Source organism: Thermobia domestica, chromosome 1 (assembly GCF_964235325.1).
Source record: "Thermobia domestica chromosome 1, izTheDome1.hap1.1, whole genome shotgun sequence".
Lineage (NCBI taxonomy): Eukaryota > Metazoa > Arthropoda > Insecta > Zygentoma > Lepismatidae > Thermobia > Thermobia domestica.
The window spans coordinates 88,887,314-88,894,648 of record NC_137454.1 but is presented as its reverse complement, the minus strand read 5'-3'; positions in this window follow the sequence as shown (position 1 = coordinate 88,894,648).

Below are 7,335 nucleotides of genomic sequence, written 5' to 3'. Positions count from 1 at the left end.
ATTCATGAAACACAGACTGCAAATCAAGAATCTTCCAAGTACTCTTCGAATGAAGATTCAAGACATCCTGAATGAGACGGACAGTGTATCACCAGGAACATCTAACGAATCAGAGGCGGAAACACGAAAGGAATCAGATGTGAAAAGTCCAAGACAGGGACGCTGCAAATTGTGCACAAAGAGTGACAAGAAATATGCTGTGAAATGCACCTTATGCAAGAATTTAATTTGTGCAGAACATCGGGATGTTATTTGCAAAAAATGCACGCCTTAATCAGGACTTGTAGATGTTTTCTTACCAGCTTCAAGGTGAACAGTAAACAAAATTCTCTGTTGATAAACATGAGCATTTTTCTACAAACCATTTTTTAAACTTTTATACAGCTGTAAAATTTAATACCTCAGAAATATAACTATTAGTTTTATTCAGTATAAATATATTATACAAAAGTATATGTATTACTGTAGTATAAGTATTATACAAATATCTTTTAGATTTCTGTATTTAATTTTTCACTATATTTCTTGATTCTATTATTTTTAATCACTTCATAAATTCTCAAGCAAATACTTCAAAATATACAGCTATAATGTAACATTTATGAATCATGGGTGAAAATTCACCCATGTTTCCTTTGGCGTGTGTAAAAAAGATGTTTCCATTTAGGGGTTGAGAAAGTACTATAGCCCCTCGTGTAGGACTATCTGCAGCTACCTTTCTGCCAGTTCCTCGATTACACGTCGTGTCCTTGAGGCAAAAAAGTTACTCACAGCTGTTTCCACCGCCTGCTGGTTGATGAAGCATTGTGATATCAGGAAGTGCGTCATGAACCGGAACAGATAGTAATCCGAAGGGCAAAGTTAGGGCAGTATGCTGGATGTGACATCAGTTTGATGCGATCATGTTCCTGAATTTTTTGTTGCGTTTTTCGAGCCAAGAAGGGCGCGCTTTCGGTTCACCAATGCAGGATATTTTTGATGTACTGCACCATACATCTACTCCAACTGTTTAGAATAAAGATCAATAATGATGGTACGACCATCTGAAATGAACTCGAAGTGAATTACTCGTAGTTCCACCACACACCAGCATGACTTTATGCTCAAACGTTCCTGTTTGACGACCGGTTCTGGAAGTTATACCTTTCTTAACTACTGTTTCTGAACATTTGGATTACGGAAAAAAACACCCAACTTTCGTCACATATGACAATCTGTTTCAGGAAACGCAGATTTTGCAGCAGTTGTCGGCATATGTCTACTTTTCCTTGAGTATGAGTTAGGTCAACATGTGGCACAATGCGACAGCTCCTCACGGGTTTTTCGAGTTCGTGAAGGTGACATATTACAGTGGATTGAGAGATATCGAGTTGGATTGACAATTGTGTGCTTGTGGATGGACATTGCTCAATGGCATATCGTATGACCTCAGAATCTGTTACCCTGGGGCATGGGCGCCCACAGAGGAAAGCAAGAGGGGGCAATTGCCCCCCTTGGATTTTCGAAAAAAAGTTAACTTTTATAGGCTCTTCTGGTGACAAGAGTTTGAGTTTAATTGCTTTCGGAAGCCGAAGATGCTTTAAAAAAAAATAATAAAAAAAACTTAATGGTATAGTGTTCAGAATGCATATAAGACTTTTTTTTCTAAGAGGCAAAAAGACGAGAATAGCGTTCTCCGAATTCCGGAATCAAGCAAGTTGAAAGTAACAGAAAGAAAGCTAGTTCCTATATTATCTTCCATCTTTTTCTGCACATGGTATATCTCTTCGAGATGATAAATCAAACTCGGGCGTGTTCTTTGATCTGTTAGACTTTCGTGTCGAGGCTGGAGACACTCCGCCTTATGCAGAGTAGTTTTAACGTATGATTAGAGTCATACTAAAGGCCTGACTACTGCAGGAAACATATGTTAGTCGAACTCTTTAGTATGGCACTAATCACTCGTCAGAACGACTCTGCTTAAGGACCACTGTGTTCAAAGTACAGATTGAAGGACGATCGGCAATGCGAAATATACTTCACAATGAATTCAAAACGAATTGATTTCAGTTGGTGAAAAAGAATTTAAAAATGTTTTAATTATGGAAGCAAATAAAGAAAATTATTCTGAATAATTGCTGATGAAAATGTGGAAATTTCTGGAGTAGAGCAGTTGTCAGTAGGAATTAGATATTTAGACTCAACTCTAAATCAACCCAAAATAGAAGAATTCCTTGGTTTTGTGGCTCTACAGGAACTTAATGCAAAGGCAATTGTAACTGAAGTTTTATCTTTTTTGTCAAAATGTGACCCTGATATATCGAAATTATGTGGACAGGGTTATGACGGATGCGACACAATGGTAGGAGCGGAAGGTGGTGTGAACAGAATAATACAAAAACAATATCCTAAGGAGTTATTTCTTCACCGTACTAGCCATAAATTAAATTTGGTTATTAATGACTAATGAAGTTAAACCCATTCGAAATTTAGTTGTAACTATGCAAAATATAATAATTCTTTTTTTCGTGAAAAGTCTGTCAGAAAAAATCTTGTTCCTAATGTGCCTCTCTTCTGTGAAACATGGTGGTCAGCAAAGAACAAAAGCATCAGAATATTTTGGGAAAAATCTCAGAAATAGTGAATTGCCTAAAACAGCTGTTCCCTGGTGGAAACAGAAGCGCGCAACAAAGTGCTCATTACGTACTTACATTCTTCAGCGTCATCTGGTACATTTATAATATCAATGCACATCATAGCCAAATACAGTGCTATTTTAGAGCCAACTACAAATGCTTTACAGGGAGAGGCAATAGATCTTTCCAAGGTACACGAACACATTGAAGTTATTTTGGACATGTTTGAAAATCATCGCTGAGATGTCACCAACTGTCACATCTGGTACATAGGGTCCTCGGTTCGATCCCAGCTCGCGCCAAGTGAACTTTGTTCTGGATAAACACCGTGTGCATGGGTTTTATTGGGGTTCTCCCGTTTCCTCCCACTTTCTTCATTCCACCGTTTCATTCCTCATCATCACTGTCTCCTTTAGACTAGCCGGAAAAATCGTGGGACGTAAAACTTAGATATTTCATTTCATTTGCTTTCAATAACTATACACAGCTACCAAAGCCTCGGTTGTCGCTGTTGTGAGTGTAACAGAAATATTTCTTTCGCTTCCAGCGACTACTTGCACAGTAGAACGTTCATTTAGTACTTTAATGAGAGTAAAAAGTTGGTTACGCTCAAGAATGGAGGAGAAAAGACTCAGTGGATTGTGTATATTGTGCCCACCGAAAATATGCCTGTAAACAAAAATGTGTTCATAGAGCAAGCAATTACAAGATTCGCTAAGAAGGGTCCTCGTCGGCTACAATTTCTGTTCAACGAACACCAATGAATGAAATGTAGGCTAACTAGATTACCTAGATAGAATCTAGATTACCTAGATAGGTAGGCTAAGTAGATATATATATATATATATAAATATGTGTGTGTGTGTGAGTACGTCTTGCCCCTCGTTGGAAAAAAAAATCCTGCGGGCGCCCATGCCCTGGGGCTGCCGGATCTTGGCTGATCTTCGAGCTTTCTACATTCTGCACGAAATTTCTGCAACTAGAGAGTTGCTTGGCTGTGGTTCACTGCACCTTCTCCTTTCGCCTTACAAATGTTTTGGGTTGCTGCCGGTGCGTTATGCCCGAATTCGAACTCAATTACAGTTTACGCATCAAACGTTGATCACTCACCGTCACTGCTACCACTAAAAATGGATTGAAGATACTGACGGAGTAGCGGGCTCTATGTTAAATAGTCCGTTTGATACCCCCTTAGAAGTAGCGATTTTGTTTATATTTCATTAATAGCCTATAATGTCGCGTAAACCACTTCTCAAGAAAGTATCTACAAAGGATAGCATTCTTTCTTCTTTTACAATTTCCTCAAATACAATTCATGAGATTTTGTTGATATCACATAAACAAATATTTAATTAATAACACTGATTCAGTACGGGTGGTTTCCTTCAAACGAAGTTACCCAGAAACATAACGTTGCTCATATTTCATGTTTTCGTAATATCTGCAAATGATTGCATAAGAAATTGAAGCAAAAAATCTCAGTGCAATGGTCTGTATTTTTTATTATATATCGAGAAAATAATTATAGAAATTCCCCCTTAAAAGCTGAATTTCAGAAAATGGAGCGTGTCCACTAATTTTTAATAAGGAGCTTATATACTAAGTTTCATCTCGTTAACATATGTCGTGAAATATTCTAATTTTGGCATACCCTTTACTCCACCTTAGCATATATATTTTGATGACATGATTTCAAAAAACAGGCTCGAGCAAGCAAGGAACTACGTTCAAAAATTCATTTCAGACAGTGATCAGAGACAACGTTGATCTGAATACGTAGGAAAAAGTACAGAAATTTTCCCCTTCCTCTAAAGCGAAATCTTTTAAAACATTGGGACAAGTTTCTGTTTATTTTTAGTGAGAAGATTATATACCGAGTTTAATCACCTCAACTTGAGAGGCTTCTGAGACACTCAACTTATGGACATAAATTTTCATCCTCCTGTCCCCTCAGGATATGCATTTTAGTCGAAATCATATGGGAAAAACTCAGTTCAACGCAGGATTTTTTTAAATCATTTGTTGTAATGCAACAGGCAATGCCAATTTTATTTTAATAATGTAAATAAATTACACCAGATCACAATGTACAATATTATTGCACTTCCAAAAAAGACCAAGAAAAAAATACACTAGTCTCTCGTTTAACCGAATCTGATGCGATCGATGGTGCTTCGCTTGAACGAAAATTCGGTTAAATCGGAATAGTTTATTATTATTATTAACTTATTTATTTTAGTCAACAGTCAGGGCTGGCTCTATCAGTGCAACACACGCATTTGCACGAGGCGGCAAAATCTATCATAAGTATATTATTTCAAATAAATATTTCTTGTTGGAAACAGACCTCATGATGATGGTAGTCAAATTTAGTAAGTTGACCTTCTATTTGAATACTACATTCATAAATCATATTTAGGTAGCATTAGTTTAAGATCACATGTACAGTGCTAAAGAAAAATGGTCAAACAAATCCCAGTATGAATTGCTTGATCCTTGTCAAATACAAGAACTCAATTCTCTAACAGTAGGGAACATCTGTTCCATTTAGTTACTTATCACAGTTTTGATATGAACACTATTCTTGTCTTTGTCACAAACAAGTTCCTTATCATTGAAGGTGGAAAGATTTTTTTTAAGAGATGTAGAAGGAAGATCAAGAAATACGGATAAAAGAGCCAGTTGCCCTGGAATTAAAAACTGATATATTGAGATTGAAACTCGATATTGAATTCTATAAAAAGGATTATAATCTTTCCGCTGCAGATGTGTTTCCTTTATCTTTCACTAACATAATAGATTATTATTTGAGGAAAAAACAGACACAATGAGATTCTATTTGTGGTGTTTAGATCTTTCTGGGTGCGAGTGCTCTTTCCCTATCCTTCGTTGTTCATGATAGGGTAGCATTCTTAAAATCGTGGCTTTTAAGATTCGTTCTTGCTAGAGAAGGGAGGGGGTGGCAAATTACCTGGAGCCGGCCCTGTAAACAGTACTGTATATTTGTATACAAAGCTCAACTGACAGATGTCTTTTGACTTTTATAGTTCAGTATAGTACACGTGTGCTAAAAATAGACAGGGATGGAGAAGTGGATGAGTACAGCCAACGCACTGTACAACAATTCTTTGATAAATAACATTTAGGTCACGACAAATACTGTTCTCATTGTCGGTGCTTTCAAATAAAAATCTCGTACGATTAGGAATTAAATTTCTAGGCTTTCGGCATCTATGGCCATGTTAGTCTGTCACGTATAAGGGATGACGTCCTTCAGCGATCACACTGCCTGGGATTATTATGTTAAGAACCATCTTGGCATTTACTTGGTGTGAATGAGGAAAACCCAGGAAAATCTAACTCAGAATGGCTGGACTGAAAAACTTTTACACTTCTTCGACCGAGTGTCCCCACTGTGAATCGAACCAGGGACCGATCAAACCAAAGGCAAGAGAGTTAGCGACTACGCTATGCAGGGACAAAATGTCACACATGAATAAAGATTTTTTTCTTCCTTTTAGCTACTTTGTTAACCTGGAAATTCGATTAATCGGGATTCGGTTAAACGGGTATTGTAACTAGGTAGTGTAGTTGTACTTAACCAATATTCTTACTTTTAAGAATTACTGAAACTAAGTTGAAATAATTAAAATGAAAAGAAAGAAGAAAAACATCAAGGTAAGACAAAAAGCCAGACCAACCTGGGTCGGAGTTATAGGCTGCCGAAAACATGAAAAAATGAACTTCAAAAATCCATAGCTCTCACCGGGACCTACCGTGGTTGGGTCAAAACTTCACTTCGGAACTAGCATGTGTCCTATCCAAATATCCATGTTTCAGAACCCTGCGGTACTTCCGCAACAATTTTTATAGACGGAGTTCGGCTACGGGCATATAATTTGAAGTACTCACTAACTCCTTCTATAAAAATTGTTGCGTGAGTACCACAGGATTCTGCACATCTATTTCTGGTTAGCGCACATATTGATTCCTAAGTGAAGTCTTGACCCGACTACGGTAGGTTTCATAGTATTGGAGCTATGGACCCTTCAAGTTCATTTTTTCGGCAGCCTAGAACTTCGAAAGGAAGCATTTGTGCAGCCAGGTTGGTCTATACTTTTTGTCTTATCTTGGTGTCAGGAATAACCTCCCAAACGTTGTCGGCGTTGTTTTGAAACAACATATATATACAGGGTGTTTCAAAACAACACCGACAACGTTTGGGAGGTGATTCCTGACACCAAAATAATACAAAAAATATAGGCCAATCTTGATGCGCAAATGCTTACTTTCCGAGTTGTGGGCTGCTGAAAACATGAAAAAGCGAATTTTAAAAGTCCATGATTCCAAAACTATGAGACCTATCGTAGTCGAGTCAAGACTTCATTTAGGAACTAATATTTGCCCTATCCAAAAGTACAAATTTCAGAATCTTAAGTACTCACGCAACAATTTTTATATAGGGAGTTTGGCTACGGGCATATAATCGGAAGTACTCACCAACTACCTCTATAAAAATTATTGCGGAAGTACCTCAGGATTCTAAAATATGGATATTTGGATAGAACACGTACTAGTTCCTATGTGAAGTCTTGATCAGACTGCCATAGGTCCCATAGTTTTGTAGCTATGGATCTTTGAAGGTGTTTTTTTTTTTTTTTTTTTTTTTTTTTTTTTTTTAATGTTTTCGGCAGCCTATAACTCCGAAAGGAAGCATTTG